Below are 17838 nucleotides of genomic sequence, written 5' to 3'. Positions count from 1 at the left end.
ACTCGGAAATCCTTCCTGCGGGGGGGGCTCGTCCCTGAGGGGGGGGCTCTCCTCCCTGGACAAGGACGGACGGGGGGCTTCCCCCCTGAGATGGGGCCCCTCCTCGCTGTGCGGGGTGCCCACCTCCCTGAGAGGGTCCCTCCTTCTGGGGGGGGGCATCCTCCCGGGGGGGAGGGGGGCTCTCCTCCCTGAGGGGGTCTCGGCTCGCTGTGGGGGGCCGGCCCCAAACCCTGGCTCAACACCATGAGGAGAACATCTGGAGCTGGAGCTGGGGCAGGCCGGCTGCACCCGGCGGCCCCTTGTCAGAGCTGCCGTGCCCGGCGCTCAGGCGGTTTTGCCGGGCCCAGAGGGGTCGGTGGTGAAGGTGTTGCTGGCCCTGGCCTGTGCTGGAAACAGCTCTCGGGAAGGAAGGAGGTGTGTGTGTCTGTAGGACATGTGCCCACGCAGGTATGTGTCAGTTTCAAGGTACACAGGTGGGCTCTGGTCAATTCCCGTGGGAACAGGGAGTGGAGAGAAAACACAGAAACTTCTCAATGAACAGGTTGACCTTCTAGCTCTTTGGGGAAGGAAAAAGATGTGTGGGCCTGTGTGTAATGTATAAATACACACATATATATGTAATTTTCAAGGTATAAAGGTCAGGGTCTGGTGAATTTCCACAACAATGGGGAAGGGAGAGAAAACACACAAAAACTTCTCAATGACTAGGTTAAACTTCTATCTCCTGGCTGGCAAAATCGTGGCACTTTGCAAGCTGAGAAGTAAAAATGCTGTACACAGGCTGAGGGGCAAAAGCAAGGTTACAGGGGCAGTGCTTAGGGACTGGTGATGCCATCATTCAGAGATGCAAATACTTTTGAGAAAAATTGTAGCCCCGGTGGTTGCAAAACTGGTCCCAGAACCCACTTTTTTCAGATCAACAGCTTTCCATCTCAGTTACATTGCCTCAGCAGCACTCCCCTTGTACTTCCAGCCATAGGGATTGGCTCCTGTAATATATCAAGGCCTTTGGGTTCGTAGCAGTGATGCCTCGTTTGTCCGTGGTTCGTCTGACTCTGGGTTTGTTTGCAGGCAGAGTTCAGCGTGAAGCCTCCCTCCAGCCACGGCGAACATGTGCAGATTCCCACAAAGCTGGCACTGTTGGTGTTCCTGCAACCAGATACCGTGGAACAGGTTAGCAGTTCTGACATTTAACTTTCAATTATAGTCTGAGCAGTGTGTTTTCAACAGAAAGCATCTATGTTCCTTTATATGTTTAGAAGAAAGAAAATGGCCTGTATTCATCGTAGCAGAGCTCACATTGTTTTGTTCTTTTTGCACCAAGTAAAAATCCTGATAAAGTTAAGTTGCAGAGATACTCATGGTTTTGATGTGCGCGTTTTTTTATCTCTATGGTATGCAGTACTCCATCAAACCCTGTAGAATATTCTTGTTGCCGGCTCAGAGTTAGAAATACATTGACCAGAATTCTAAGATGGTCACGTTTAAATGAATGGATACGGATTTAGATCTGTTATAGTCGTCACTAGAGTCACAGAAGGTAACCAGCTTGTATCAGCAGGATCAGGACCTAGTAAGTAAAACCTGAGGAAATGAATGAGGTGTTCACGTAGCATGAGTACAAACTCAGAAAAGCTCACCTGGAAGCTGCTTGAGAGCGATTTGTCCACACGGTGGCACTTTATGCTCAGAAAGTGAGCTGTCTAGCCCACACTGCTTCAACACTTGGAAAGTGTGTTTAGATTCCCAATTTTACATGCTGCACGTGTGTAGGAGTAAAAGCTCTTCTAAGGAATTAGTTTCATCCCTTTCCCATTAACTGCAAGCATAATCATGAGGACAAATTTCCGTTCTTGGTGAAGCTCCCTCCCTGGGCTACATAAGCAGGTCCTGGAAAAAGTCTGCTGTGATGGTTTGGTTTCGATCAGCATTAATGAATTTCTAGTTGATACCTAAGGGGGGAAAAAAATGAAATTTAAAGAATAAGAAAAACAAAGCTTTTGAATTCAAGTTAGCTTTTTCTTCTTTTCATTCATTTATTTTTAAAAGCTAGTATTACTGTGGACATATTGTTTCAAATCAACTGGATGATTTTTTTAATTTATTTTTTCAAGGGTTGTGTTTCATATTGTAGCTCTGTCTGTACGATATCTTTTCAGTCTGGAAATAATACAGGGCTGGAGATTCTAGTCTAACTGACCTTCTGCTAGACTGACTGTGAGCCAGCCAGCTAAGACTGACCGGCAGACTGACTGACCAGTAACATCTTCACAAACATATGGTGACTTCATGACCTCTGTTCTCCAACCGTTGAGCTCAGAATCAGTCAAAAGCTACTGAAGGATGCCTGGCCTTCCTTAGCTCCAAGCGGCCACTTTTGCAAGGATGTGTGCTATTTCACCCTCTTTTGTTCAAGTCTTGCCCATTTGTAACAGGGGTGACTCTACAAACTGTGAATTTATTTGCCCTGCCTCTCAATCTAAACAGAGCTTCTGGCTCCTACCGGATGGCATTTTGTGGCTTGCCTGTAACTCTAGGCTGTAATCTACAGGGTGGAAATACTTTAGAAGTCGTAAAATACTAGCACTATGTTGCATAGATTACACTCCTTATGTGGGGATATTTCCAGGTCAGAGGCTAGCACCCTTTCATAGCCTTTTTGCACCAAGTGCATGAAGTCAAGCTAGAAACCTGGTCCATAGAGGTAATAGTTTGCAACACTTTAAATAACCAGTCACTTCCTCATGTATATGTTCATATATCATCCTCATGTAGATGCTCTAGTTAGGTGTTCTGCCAGTAAGGAGAGAATACACTAAGAAGCCTTTTAAGGACATTCAAGGATATACCGTTACATAAAAAACAGGAAGAAGACATGAGAGGGTTCTGGAAACAATTGTGGCTGATTTTGTGAACTAATGGTAGACGTGTATTTGTTTGCAGAGTGAAAAAACCCCAAAAGCCCCAAACTATTTTATTTTAAACACTATACTTTCGACTTGCATCAAATGGAATAGGTTTGGGTTTACTAGTTTGCCAAGAGTATAGAAAATTGAAATGGCTGTAGTTCTAGGTAATTCTAATAATAGTTTCTTTCAATTAAGGGAAATTATTGCAAAGTAACAACCTAGAATGTAAGTGATGAGCTGTGCAGCTGTATTTTTATATCAAGCACATCTGTTTTACCTAGATTATAATTTAGTTTCTTTATTTTTTTTCCTATCTTGAGTTAGAACACAGAGAAATTTTGCTGCTTATCAGTCTCGCACACATACGTTAAAGTTGTTACCCTCTGGGGGTAGTGATGCAGAGAATTGTTCTGATTCGCCTTTGATATGATACATACCTTCCACTATGTTCTTATTAAAGGTCAGCTGAGAATGGGACCCTGCTGTGCCAAAGACTTTTCAGAGAGATACAGGTGATTTCTGTTCCAAAGATCTTACCATTAGCTGCATTTACACATGCATTGAGCAGAAAACCAACCCTCTCAGGCCACAAGCATCAGAGAATTCTGTGAACTCCAAAGAATGGTGATATCACATCAGTGGCAATTTTCAGCAGGGTATTTTTTGGGGCTATATTCCCCTTTTGGAGTATATACCCATTTTGGGAAGGGGAGATAATTTTAACTTCCCAATTATTACTCAGCATTTTTGTTACACTATGTTGCAAAACTCTGGCCTTTGCAAAAGATGTCAAATTTGTCCTCTTGAAAACAGTGGAGTTACATTATAAAAGACCCTTGTTCATGTTTTAGGGTCTAGTGAAAACAAAAGTCATTGTATGTCCTTTTAATGCCATTAGGCTCTGTGTTTCCTGTTTTGATGTAGACTTTAATTTTTACAAACCATCTACAGTCACAGTGAGTGAAATCCTGCAAAGATGTTTATATTTGATGAAACTAGTTGTAGGCTAAGCCCACTGATCGTCTTGTAGTGTGATCTCAGCACAAAATTTCTTTGACTTTAAAAGGTATAGTCCAAAGCTACACACTGATGCCCTTTTATATACGTATTATTCAGCTCTCTGTTTAATTGGCTATTGTGACAGCTATAATTTTGCTGTTACTTACCTGATTTGCCCTGTGGTTCTATAGGATGGCCATATAAGGCTAAAAAAAAAGTCTGATTGTAATCAGAATTGCGTCCTTAGGTAGTCACGAAGGAAGTTCTGAGTTTTGCAAGTGTTTGTACTTCCCTTTACAAAAACCTCTGCCTGCTAGTAACCAACTCCGTTCTATAAAAGGAGGAAGGGCACAGTGAAGAGGTGAATCTGATTATGGGTAAAGATGGTAATACACAGTATCTTAGAAAATGTGCTTAGAGGTGGGATAAAAGCCTCCTGTCACAGCCTGTTAACTGAGGGGAAACACTGTTGCTAAGATGCATCCACTCTATCTACAGCAAAACAGCAATGCCTAACCTGACCAAATTAAATTGTAGTACGTCTTGCATGTATATAGATCATAAAGATTACTCTGGGCTGTGGACTTTACAGATTCTGCTGACTGCAAGAAATGCATGAGCCATAGTGAGGGGAGAATATGAGTATGAAGTTCTTCTAAGCTGCCCTGGCCTTGTCTTCCCTGAAATACTGTAGCATGTGTTTTGAGTGGGGGTTGCATCCAGAGATCCTTTCCATCCTGTATTATTCTATGATTCAGAGCTCTTTCATTGAAGAGCTAGGTGGGATTATTACATGGTGAAGGTTTGTGATCTGTGTTTAGTAAAAACTGTAGAGCAGAGCAAGTCTGTAACTGAACAAAGAAGTCAAATGGGAGAATTCTGTCTCTCACAGAGTATCAACAGTTCTTGGTTTCATTTCTTTTTTGTTTGGTTTTGGTTTTGTTTGTTTTTTAAAAAGGCTGCTTTACATGAAGGAATTTCAGAATTTGTTCAGGGTATTTCAGAATTTGTTCAGGGTATTTGTTCTAATAAGAAAGTTTTCCATAGAGTCTGACAATTCATAACTTTAGCTGTTTACATATATAGCGCTTCAGGGTGAGAAGCAGAGGGTCCTTTTGCTCTGGATGGAAACAGAAGGTGTCCTTTCCTCAGAGCACAGTCTGCATTTTGTCTATTTCACTTGCAAAGTGGCCCATGTTATGCATAGTAGCGTTGTGGCTCAGATTTTTTGAACTGGTTATGAACGCAGATAGTCTCACAGTGTGTTATCACACTTTTGTTCTTCTGGTCAGACTGTTTGGTCTACTGATCCAAACCCCTTGAAGTGTTAATACCAGCAAAGACAAGAAGGTGGGAATACAGATACAATTTTAGAGCCTTGTGTCTGACAAACAAAAAAGGGTTTGAGTAGGAGGTGGGAAAATCTCAGTAATATTCCTGAACTCATTTTCACCCTTGTTCACCTCTATTACATTCTTTCTCTCCTTCCAAACAGTGGGAGAAAACCCCTTACAAACATCTTAGATTTGTAGTTACTAGTGAAGGAAGTCTTTTCCAGCAGTACAGCTGTGTTTCTTGGCAGTGTACAGTATTTACACCCACCATGTAACAAGAAACCAGTGTTTTGTCATCTGTTGTATGGAGAACATACATCCTAGGTTTTGAAAAGAAGTGATGGAAACTTGATCAGGGCTTGTGTGATTTTTAAGAGCTATTAAGTAAACTAATAAATTTCTTGCAATTTTAGGGTGTTCATGCACTGCTTTAATTGTTACTTGCAGCTTCTTTTCCTCTGTCACTAGCTTCTTCCCTACCACCTGGGCTGGTTTTTATCTATTAATTTTCTTCCTGTGCAGCACAGTATATTTTTCACTGTAGCTTATCTTTTCAAATGCTTCTTGTGTTTCTGCCCAGGTTAAGTGCAGTGTGTCTATCAGAGTCTGAAGTCCTTGGCTTACCTTTCACTGAGTAAACAAGTGCCCGTGATGGGATAGTTATGGCCCAAAGCAATACTTGCCAAACCAGTATGGACTGTGGGAGCGCCCAAGTGTTGCTGACTGCTTAGTGCTCGGATCTCTGCTCTGAGAGTACTGGGTAAAAGGTGAGACACTAGATTAAAGTACAAGAGACAAAGCTGTTCCTGCCTCATGTCTTTCCCAGAGGCTGCTGCCTTCATGGCTGCAGCAATAGTATGCAGCCACATCCCTGTACCTTTCAGCATCGCCAGATTTCTCCCATCAGTTACAGGGGTTTTTCTTTCTCAAAACTTTGGGCTATAAAAGTCTGGTTCTGGAGCAGCTTCCTGTGTGGTCCAGCTGTCCTGCCACTGGAGCCATAAGCTCTGGAAGGAAGGTAGGGCAGTAAATTGCTCCTATCTGTGTCTTTATCCCATATGTGGGCAGTCCAGTGCCTTCACAAAACAAGATCTGTCTCTCACAGATGCTCTTCACAGCAGAATGTATCAGCTTTCTCTTTATTTTCTGTTTTCAAGTTGCACTTTATTACGTTAGAGTGAAACCATCATTAACAACAAATGGTCTTAAACTGTAAATCCGTCTATTCTCCACAGTATAACGAGCTGCCTTGAAGGTCAGACTGGCTTTTTACAGCTTGGGTCCTATTATGCATTACACAAGCCAGAGCACAACATTTGCTTTGATACTGAGTAAGGTACGGGTGAGATCAAGATCATAACAGAGAGCTGTGATAGCTTTGAAGGGCTGCCGTGTAACTCATCTGCTGCTGGAGGTGCCTCAGAGCATGTGTGTCCCCAGACGGGGCTCAAGTTGCGGTTTAAAGTGGTGATTTCCAACATTAAACAGGAGGCATGTCACAGATCAGAGTCCAAACCAACAAGCTCTGCAGGCCTTTAAGTTGGGCTGTCTGCTGGCAGCTGACATGGGGAAGAGGAGCTTCAAGGTGGGAGGGAAGGAAAGTGAAGCAGAGAAACACTGTGTGAGTGGTTGCAGGGCACTGGGGAAGAAAAATAAGCTCCTGAACTAAGAGATGGGAAAACTCTTGAGTGAGAAATGAAAAAACTTTTTTTTTTTTTTTCAAGGTCTGTTCTTGTCTTGGGCTATGGCCTCAGGCAGGTTAATTGTTCTCTGGTATGTCTCTTTAGCTTGTTGGAGCCGTGCTGCAAGTGTGCTGTAGGAGAGATTGTCTGTACAAGTATTGGGAGTGCAGGGCTTAATGGCCCTGATTTGACTCAAGAGCTGTAGCAATATACTTTCTAACATACACAGGGAAAAAAACAGCACTATTGTTATAAGTACCCCTGGAACCGGCTTTTATGCTCGTCCTGCAGACCTCCCCCTCCCTTAGATAACTCCTTTCAGAGCCAGTGCACCAGACAAGCAGTGGAGTTGTGCAGAATAAAACATGCTGGTTCCAGTGGCTTGAGATGCATCAAAACCCTCCTCACACTCAAAAGCAGCCACACGGCTGGTGGGAGCATGAGGTCACCACCAAAACTGTGCGTTGCATGATATCTTATGCCATTCAGGAAGAGCAGGCTGTTTCTATGGCTACTACTGCCTTTCTCTCAAACACATGTACCATTGATTCTGACGAGATCATATTATATTATAGAAAATAATTACTCACTACTTCACACTGCAGCATTTGTTCAGCTAGGAAATATCTGACTTCCTATAATAAAGACATTTTCCATTTAATGTATTGTTACAAACGGGTAGGATTTTCCTCATCTCTGATTTATAAATGCATCCAGTTTGGCCTTGAAAATCCTTGTTCTGGTTTCCATGACAACAGGTCTGCTTTCTTGAGGCTATTTCTTCCCTTTATCTTGGGTGGGGAAGAGTTGCCATCCCCTTCCAGTAACAGCATGATGGGCAAGCAACATGATTGCCTTGAAGGAAAATCTGCAGACCTGAAACCAGAAACTTCAGCCAGTTTTTTGAAATACAAGTGAGACATGCATGAGGAGAATAGCACTACAAACCTAGCACAGGCTTGAGTCAGATTTTTTGTACACAGAAAGTCAAGTGCATATGTAACCCCAGGAAATATAGTCATACACTGCACTGTTACGTACTTAACAAACCAATCCAGTAGCCCTGAATAACAGTGTTGGCACGTAGGACATTAACCAAAGAAGATCTAGACAGTCTGTTCATATTTTAACTTTATAGATTAATTAGTACTGAATGCAGTTTATTGTTTGAAACAGACTCTCAGTATCTATTTATTTTTTTTCCTCAATAAGTCCCGTTTTCAGTAATGGACTGCTAGGACTGTCTTTTTCATAGATCATTCGTGGGTCAACCTTATTCCTTCAATGTGAAACAGTGCATTTGAGATTGTGGCTAGTAAAGGCATCATAAATAATTCATAGCTGCTTTGCAAGGATCTTTCTAGCGTTTCTTGCAATTTTAACATTTCCAGGAAAAATTAAGATAGACAGCTGCTGGTAAGGCATGGTTGAAATAGTTTAGTAACTGCTGTTCTAAAATGATAAAGAGGTGGGTTTTGCAAATTCCTCAGAAATCTGTGGAGAAGGTCTTGGTTCCCTTTTCCTGCAGAGAAGAATCATGATGTACCTACACCTTTGTAAGTAATAAGTATCTTCAAATATGCAGCCCACTAACATTGCAGATGACATGTTTTTTCTTCTGCTTTACATAGGGTAGTTCTTAATTTATGTGAGTAAAAGACGTTACAGAACCATAATGTCTAAGGTATCATTGTATTACAGCATTATAATCTCATTTGCATTTGAGCTGGGAGCAGCATGATAAATCATCTTGCTGTTCCTTAAACTAGGGATTAGTTCCTTAAGCTAGGGTTGTTCCCTGTGTTTAGTCTGAATTCTATAGTTCCCAGCCCATCTTTTGGAGCAAAAGATCCAAGTGTAGGTTAGGTATTCTCCATTAAGATAGAATGCAGGATTATCTCATTTAGGCATGTTTTATCCATATTATTATAACCTGTACAAAGAGAAAGCATTTCTGTAATTTATGTTGGAGGCTAACCTTTGAGTCCTAAGGAAAGAACACCTAGTTCCAAGCTATGCAATACCTAATGCATCTCATGGTGGGATGAGATTGCCGACCATACATAAGCATCACTGAAAGCCAAGACAGTTAAGAGTGAATCAATATCAGAAACAACACAAAAGTGATTTAGTGCTTGCCTTAAATAACCATGCACAGGTTTTCCCTTTTGTCATGACTAAAATATGATGATCAGCCTGCCATAACAGCAAGCCCCTTGGTGAGAATGAAGTCATAGCAGTACAATTTCTAGCTGTACAGCCAACTAGAAACAATATAAATGTGCTTGTTTTCTGTGCCCTACTGTTACATGTAGGGGATTAAAAAAGTGAGTCAGTTGCTGGAAAACATACTGACCCTGTGGCAGTGGGATGACTCTTAAGAAAGCTCTCGCATTCTGTAAAGACTAATTAGAAGAGTGATGAGTGATAAATTTTTTCTTTGACTAAAGCAAGGACATAGAAAGGAGACACAACTGAAAGCGGTGAAACCTACACAATTGCATATTGCATTTTCAACTTTTCAGATATCAGCTTTTCCTTCACTAAATTTCTATTACACTTATAACACTTTTGTGGTTTCATGACCCAGGGCTTTGGAAAAAACATGATTTTTACATGTTTGGGTTGGTTTTCATTTCTTTTGGTATAACTTCATGCGATATTGCATCCTACAGAAGTATTATATTGAATTTCTGAATTTTGTTTATGGCACTGTCTGAAAGTTCCTCCAAACAGTTAACTGATTCCTGCTTTTTGTGTAGCCCAGGGCAAGTTTAAAGGAAATAAATGTAACATGAGTTAGTCATCCTTAAATAGTCTTAAAGCAGGGAGTCCTACATTAACAGCAGGCTGATAATAAGCTCTGCTATGTTATCTCCAGTAAAGCTTTTCTCATGACTCCGAATAAATTTATGAGCTGTCATTTATTTGTTTGTTTGCTTTTTCTCAGCAGGAGAATTTATTGTCTGGTTGCTGAAGTATCAATTATTCTTGTAAAATTGAATAATACTGTCCTAGGATCATACATATAGAAGTTAACATAATTTGAGACGTGATAAAAATTAGTAAGATACCAGCTCTGTTAAGGCATCTGTGATAGGTACTTTTTTGTATGCTAAAGGATAACTTTTATGTTAGAAGAACAGCAAAGAATTGGGTTAAAAAGAGCCAGCAGACTTGATCTAACCCTGTAATTTTTTATTTTTGCAGGCTTCTGCTGTCAGACCATCTGCAGCTGTTGTCAGTGAACCATTGATCTGACCTCTGAGAGGTAGAAACCCATTCTGTTCCCTAGCTGGTCGTTCCAGTATTTTTATTCTAGCATTTAAATTGGATTTTATTCAATTTTATTTAAATCCATTATATCAATACTTAATGAACAGAAGCCCTCCCACTCTGCTCTGTGGTGTCCCATTGTATACCAGCATTTTATTCTTTTTTGTGTCCTATACATATTCATTTCCCTTAATCTTTCATGCTAATGTATGTTTCTCTTTCCCATTCCTTTTCTCCTCTTGATTATTATTAAACGCCTGGATGATACTTAAATGTCAGAAAAGCCCTGAGAAATGTCACATACTGGAGGAGAACACAATAGTTTATGTTTAAAAAGCCCTGAGCATGGTAATATCTGCTTTTCAGGCTGTGGGGCTGTTCTGGCCACCTCTCAGAAAGAATAGATCTCCTGAGAGAAACAGATTTATGTTGCTGATGGTGTTTTGATTTTGAACTTTGATACTGAAATTGGAGTCTCAGAAATGAATCCTACCTTCTCTCTGGTTCATCTCTGCCCTGACATGATAATGGGTCACTTGGAACAATCAGCTGGTTTCATTAATTATTAATGCTAACACATGGCAAAAGCAATTTGGAGATTCACTGGATGTGTGTGGGTCTGTTGATGGAAATGTAAAGGGGGCAATTATCAATCTGAAAATAAATGAGAGTGGCAAGTGCCAGAGAGGAGGGGGAATCGGCAGAAGGATTAGGCATAGATGGAAGAATAAAAAGGTATTTTATTCTACAGTCCAATGCATATCTTAAGTTACATTAGAGGGAAAATTCCTAACGCAGGGCATGTAGTTCACATGAGTATTAGATTACTTGGCTGAACTGTGGTCTATGCAAATATGCATTTATAAACCTTTACAAGAATTTTGATACTTGCTGAGTGTATAGAAAAAGCAGTAAGCTATTCACTATTAGGGAACTGTATACCTAGGCAAACAAGACTATAACCCTCATCCATGCATTTTAGTAGCTTTCTTGTGTATTTATGCTGAGGGGAGAACACAGAAGTCTTGAGACCATGGAATAAGAGCTGCTATATAACATGAGTGCTGTTTGGAGGTGGCCTTTTATCTACAACAGCTTAGGTAGTCCAATGAACAACAATACTTAACTGCCACTGTAGAAAAGGAACTGCATGAATTTGCCTGAAGCGTGATACAATGGGAGGGGTTATTCCTGCGGTCTCTCCCTCTGCTACGTAGGTGCTGTGCCTCATAACAGGAGCTCATGTCCTGGTAGTTTCAAAATGGCTGAAAAAATCAAGAGCAGGAGGAGCTTTCTATCTCCCTAAAGAAAAAGATTACATTGACAAGCTTGGTGTACAACAATAACGTCTTATTTGAATATCTTAAAGAATGGTTCCTGAGGGAGCAGTGTGTTCGAAACCTCTACCCTAGCCTCTGATGTATTGCCAAGGTCTGCTGGCCTTCTTTATATGTTGACTGGATTCAGCTTCCAGGAGAGCGTTCCCTGCCGACGGCCACAGGCCCCAGTGACGGCAGAGCCATCTGTGACACAGCTCCAGATATGTCAGCCCAGTTTTATTCTGCGTTACTGAACCGCAGTGGCACTGGAAGGCAAGGCTAGAAAGGTTAACAACTTCCCCCTTGCCCCCCAAATTGCTAAGGAGGGTTGGTACAGGGGAGAATAAAAAGAAGCAGCTTTCTTTTGTTTAAGCTGCTGCAGCTCATGCAGTGCCACAGACTAATGAAACTCCAGACTGTCTGATGGAGTTTTTCCCACAAAGCAAAATATTAACTAAGTCAATTGATCGCATCTTCATTTCTTGAGGGAGCGTTCAGCCCACGCATCCTATTGTGTGTCTGATCACAAAGACGTGTCTGCTGTAGCAATATTGTGTTATCTCACAAATGCTTTGTGCTACGTCTCAAGCTGTTGCCTCTGATGTAAAAGGAAATGGAAATTCTCACTCAGAAGATGTACCTGACAAATAAATAAATTCTTGTAAATTCAGTGTCCCAAACTTGGGAAATTACAGTAGCTGCTGCTGAAAAATACTGTGATAAATCCCCATCCATCTGGAATGTTTCCATAATCCACTACAGATTGCCAATTAATTGCACACTTAGTTCTATGTAATAAGGACAGATAATAGGCTGGATTATTTTAAGTCCCCCAGAGGCAGTGGAAATGCATCACAATATTCTTAAATAGCATATTTTTATTAAAGCAGTGCCTGCAAGCTTCTGTCTGGGACTGGAAACCTATTGTGCCAGGAACTATACAAGTAATGAAAGGCCAGATTTACAGCACATAGTCCTATTAAGTGAAGCACTTAATTGCTTACTTCAAGTACCAGTTTAAATAAACCAATCTCATCTATTTTCTAATTAAATGTGGGAAATTATAGTGTGGCTGGTTGGGACACATGGTTTTTAAATCCTCTTCTAGAGCAGAACTGTAAATAGTCTGTTTTATGCTGTTAAGATTAAAATGAGACTTGTGTCACAGAAAGATACCTTTGAACAATGGTGTGTGAAATATTTAGGACTTTGCACACATAAATAAATCACAGATTTTGGGCTAATTTATGGAGAATCTTCCCTGGGCAGTTTGGATTTAGACTAAAATTCTGATTCATTAAAACAGTTACATAATGGGAAGATGTAATTTTAAAAACAGTTACATTTAATTTTATTTGGATTAATAAAGTTTTTCCATGCTCTACTGAGCATAATGTAATTGATGACCTTTTCCTGCTTACAGTAGTTTTAATATTTTACTGCAGTGTTTCTGGGAAGCAGCTCGGTAAACAGTAATTGTTGTCCAGAGAAAAGAAAAGGGAAAAATCTGTATGTTTTGAATCAAGTCAGTTTGTCACAGGATTGTTGAGGTCCAAAGCAATTATACATCTTCACATTTTATTTCATTTACTGCTACAGTTGTTCCTGCATACCTGTGACAACCACAGGAGACTCATGTAATTTTTTCAGTTTAAAATTTTCCTGAACATTTTGTGTTTGTCTTGTATAACTGGCAACATTTTAGTACATGGAGTCATAATACTAGGTATAGCTCTGTACAACCGTGTGGAAGTCACTAGTGTAGTACCAGAGAAGGTACACTGGTGCAGAGAGATCATTTTAGCTTGAATTGCTCTCAGAAAAGTTTTGGATTCATCTAGAATGCCTTGGAGGGCTCCCACTGAAATGCTGCCACCTGTAACTATAACTTGTCCTGAAAACTAGCAGATTTTTTACTTTCTGAACATGTTGGTCCTGTGTGTGAGTTTTTCAGAAAGGAGAAAGCTGACCCCTTTAAACAGTTTGCTGCTATCAAGAAGAACGAATTTACTTTGCTGTTTCCTCCCGTCTCTTGAGGTTGCCACATGACTGATGAGACAAAAATTCTGTCATGCACCACTACGTGTGAGAAAAACCAGATTGAGCCTGGACCTCCCTGCCTCCTCATGTATTATACATCTGAAACTCATGATAATTTCATAGGATATCACTCTCTAAAAACAGTGTCTTCATGACCTAGGGCCTCTGGGTCTTCCTAGTAGCAGGCACCACATAAATAAAGCATTCAGCTCCACCTTCACTTTTGTCCTATAGATTCAGTTTAGCTTAATTCCCAAGAGTGCCAAGCATGCATTTGCCAGTTACAACAAGGGATACTTTATTTATTACCCCTGGAAGCACGAAGCTCTTGTGTCCTTTGGGAGAGTCATCTTGCATTTAGCCTCCCACAAGCCCATATGCAAGAGACATTACAATTTTAGAATAATTTAGCTTTTCTATGTTTATAGCGAGAAGTCACTTCAATAGATTATGACTAGATGGGTGGGTGTTCCTCTCTCTTAAATGCAAGGGTGTTTGGGTTTTTTTTCTGTTCTCAAATGGTTTTAATACTATAAAGCTAGAGAATCTGACTCCTGTTATCCTGTCAAAGATGTTAGTAATGAGAGCAGTGGTTACTAACCAAATAGACAACTGCCACTGTCTCTTTTCAGTTCTGATGAGACTTTTTTCCTTTTAGCTGTCTCTGAAATCCACCAGGCTGGGAAGTGTCTGCATCTCTTGTAGGCATGTGAGTGCCCTGATATTAGGTTGTGGGAATGCTGATTAGAGCCATTTGATCTGGATTGGTATCAAAGTGCCTAGACAAACTCATTCTCTCAGCTCAAGATAGAACTATTGGTTCCTCACATGCAGCAGATTTCAGGTTTTGCACATCTTAATTACAAGGGGAAGGTTTCCTGAATCCAAAACCTTCTGAATGTTAAAACTGAATTCCATTAAAGTTTCTCTGCAATAGAGATAAACTTATCCTTGCTACTCTTCTTTTTTTTTTTTTCTTTTTAATTAACAAAAAAAGCCACTTCTGAATATAAGACTGGATTTTCATCTAACTTTAAGACATCTTCTCACTAAGTATGGCAAATTACCAGCACCTTTCTCATGCCCAGCTGCAAAGTATTTTAATATCTGATCATCCTGTCATAGGAACACCTAATGAGTAACAATTGAATGCCTGCTGGCAGAAAAGAAAAAAGCATGCTATCCAGTTAGCACATGTATGTGCATGTTTCTGTAAAATAAATACACATGTTATAAGCACAAATCTATACACTCGTGCATGCCATTATAGCTGGGTGTATTTACACATTAGATAGATTCTTTTTTGCTTTGCTGTGCTCATGGGTTAATTTCAGAACAGATACACCAACTACTGAGCGTATAAATTACTTGAGTCACGTTGAAGTTCTTGTCATTTATACCACCCATATAGTTACAGGGCTGTGTTTTCCTAACTATATAACCAGCTGTTTGTGTTTCTCATGTACATTTGCTGAAATTTGTTGTTCTGAAGTAACTTCTGCTTTGATGCCACAACTGAGTGATAAGAAGTGGCAAATATTTTTGTCTGTGAGTGTATGTAGATCTACTATATATTTAACAAACGGCATTCTTTCTGCCCCCACCTCCACAAACATAGTCTTGTAAATCTAAATCAAAGCCCATTCAGAAATTTTCATTTTAAGTGGTTTCATCTTACTGTAATTACCAAGTCGTGTGAGGAGTAGCTAAACAATTGTCTGTACAACAATGGAGATGAAATAAAGATAGCCTCTAATTAATTCCATCTAGGTTATAATTAATTTTGACTGAGTTGCTCAGGACAATATCCTTAAGTCTCACAGACTTCTATAAAGAAGACTGATCACCAGCTGCTGCTCTTTGATTTTTAAAGCAGATGGGACTATTTCCAGCTATTGCTTAAAAGGAAATGATGAGGGTGAGGGTAGAGTGATTGATTGGCTTTGAATAGGCCTTGGGGTAAGACTGCTAGAAGGAATGGTCTGTTGACAAGTTAGTCTGTGACAATGTCTTTTAAAGATTTTAGAGATGTTTTGTTGTAATTTGTCTTTAAATTTGTAAGAACCCCTTTTTGTGGTGTTAGAAAAAAAAGTAAAAATCTGTGATGCAATGCTATGTCAGTAAGTATTTCATCATGTGCTGTGTGTTAAATCTGCTTTGGGTTATAGTAGTGCTAAAGGCAGTGATGAAGGATACAAGCATCAACGTTTCTAGTCTTTGTCATTTTGTAGAAACAAAAGAGGGAAAATATCTGTTAGATCATTTTCCTAGTTCTGTCTGTCAATGTAGAGTTGTACTCTACTTCATTATACAAGAGGCTTTGGTGAATAATTCATTAAAAGTAAATTAACTGAAAAATTCTGTCGCTTCTTTTGTTTGCTGATAAATTACAAAATTCTCATATGGATTTGTTGTTAGAAATTATTTATAAATTTATGGAATAAATAAATCCCAGCTTGCTGGCAGGTTGTGCTCATTGGGAGTAATGGATGTATAAACTGATAGTACAGCACTTACTGAAATACCATTTTATTTTGATTTCTTGATTGGATAGCTTCTAGAACTAGCTAATACCTGGCATGTTCTTAGTTATGCCTTTTAGTGCAAAAGATGGAAATTAAGGTTGGAAATTATCTTTTTTTCACTATCTCTAGTAAAACACTTGTGTAAAAAGAGAGCAGGTATGTGACATCTTTGTGGGTAAAACTTCCAAATCTAAGAGCGACCACCTGCAACTGTTAGTGGGGAGGAAAAGTCAGAATACTTTCCCCATTATGACATGTATTAGGAATAGATAGAAAGGCTGATATTATGGTATATCAAATATTTTTTTCTATGAACTTCTTGTTCAGTCTGCATTTTCCTGTGCTAAATTTTCTACTTCCTACCATTTTGTTTGGGTGCCTTTTCACTGCTGTAGCATACACACCATCCTAGTAATTCTTAAAGACCCAGTACCATGTGCTTTTGAAGGCAAAATTCTCACTGAAAACTGTTTAAAAGTAAGATCTGTTAGTATGTAAGAAAAGAAATTGCCAAAAAAATTTGATGAGCATTCTATGTCTCATACTGGGCTTTGAAACTGGGACAAAATGCATTCACTAGTATAATCTTTCTACTGTGCATGTTATTCAACTCAAGTCCAAATCAATTCTTGTGTCCTGTTTAGTCTGAGGGAGAGAACTTACAGTCCTGTTTTTTTAGGAAAGCATCAGTGTAATGTGTGGAAACACTGCTCGTGTCAACTGTTTGCGTTACCTTGAATGTGATAGTTGTGGAATCTGTTTAGTGGGTTGGTTTTTTTCTTCCCCCCACCCCTCCCTCTTTTCTTTTAATTCAGAAGACTATTTTCTCATTTGCCCTACAGGGCTTTAATGTTTTTTAAAGCCAGTGAGATCATTACAGTGCTTTAACTTGCCTTTTACATAATGGAAGCCACAAAGTTTCAAGTAGTAATTCTTGCATTGAACCCAAGAATCATGCTCTGTAAATTCCTTCTTTTTCCCCTTAACACATTTTGGTTTTCCCAACTGAGTAGTGTATTTTAGTAATTGTAGGCGTTAATCAGTTCTAGGCAGGTTGGAACCCCTGAAGCAACATGCAGCACCCTGAGAAACTGCTGAAGTAAAGGTACAGCTTGTCACCACCTGTGTGACAATGTGCTGAAGACTTCAACAATCTTCAGCTGGCTTCCGTCAGTATTGCTGACTTTTTGTAGGGAAGAGGCACGTCCCATCTATTTTATAAAGCTGTCACAATGCTGGGTTATAATCCTGCTGTATATGTGTCTAGGTTTTCAAATACATGAAGACTGGAAGTGGGTTTTCCCCCTCTCCCCCCTTTGGTTCTCCCTCTTTAGCAGTGTTGCACTTCCCTTCTTTCCAGTTCTAGGTCCTGTAAAGCACTGCACAGGCAGCTTCCCTGCTCTCTAGCAATTTCCAGCCTGCCCGGACAACAAGAATAAGCTGTCTTCTAACATAACTAACATACTGAAGTGGTAGAGTTATGGTTTTCAGCCTAATACCTGTCCCCACTAGAGTGGGTGAGTAATTCTGTTCTTTGTTTAAGAGGAGAGATTAAGTGACTCACACATTTGTCCTTTTCTTCAAAGGATTCTTCCATGCTGGCAAAATTTCCGGTGGCAAGTTCTAGAGAAAATTCAAGGAAGATCTGCAGTTTTGCATTGCTTGCTTCTGGCTTATTCAGGTATGTTGTTAAATTAGCCATGATTCCTTATTATCTACTTTCGGACTGCATGACAGGAGCAGAAATCCCGCTC

General features: G+C 40.0%; 1 protein-coding gene across 16 annotated transcripts in view; it reads left to right on the top strand.

Annotated features, from left to right (window-relative positions):
* KLHL36 (kelch like family member 36) overlaps nt 1-17838 on the top strand; it is a 100648-nt gene that overhangs the window by 2477 nt on the left and 80333 nt on the right. For 8 of the 16 annotated variants that reach the window (XM_080410706.1, XM_080410712.1, XM_080410703.1 and 5 more), the window contains exons 1-2: nt 16381-17556; nt 17671-17765. The gene's annotated coding sequence lies outside the window, so the exon portion shown is untranslated. Of the gene's footprint in view, nt 1-189; nt 10196-16380; nt 17602-17670; nt 17766-17838 lie in introns of those variants that run through there. The other 8 variants (XM_080410708.1, XM_080410705.1, XM_080410716.1 and 5 more) reach the window with 5 other exon arrangements.

The sequence above is a fragment of the Falco punctatus genome (assembly GCF_963210335.1).
Source record: "Falco punctatus genome assembly, chromosome: 14".
Classification (NCBI taxonomy): Eukaryota; Metazoa; Chordata; class Aves; order Falconiformes; family Falconidae; genus Falco; species Falco punctatus.
This window is presented reverse-complemented; position numbering and strand designations above follow the sequence as displayed.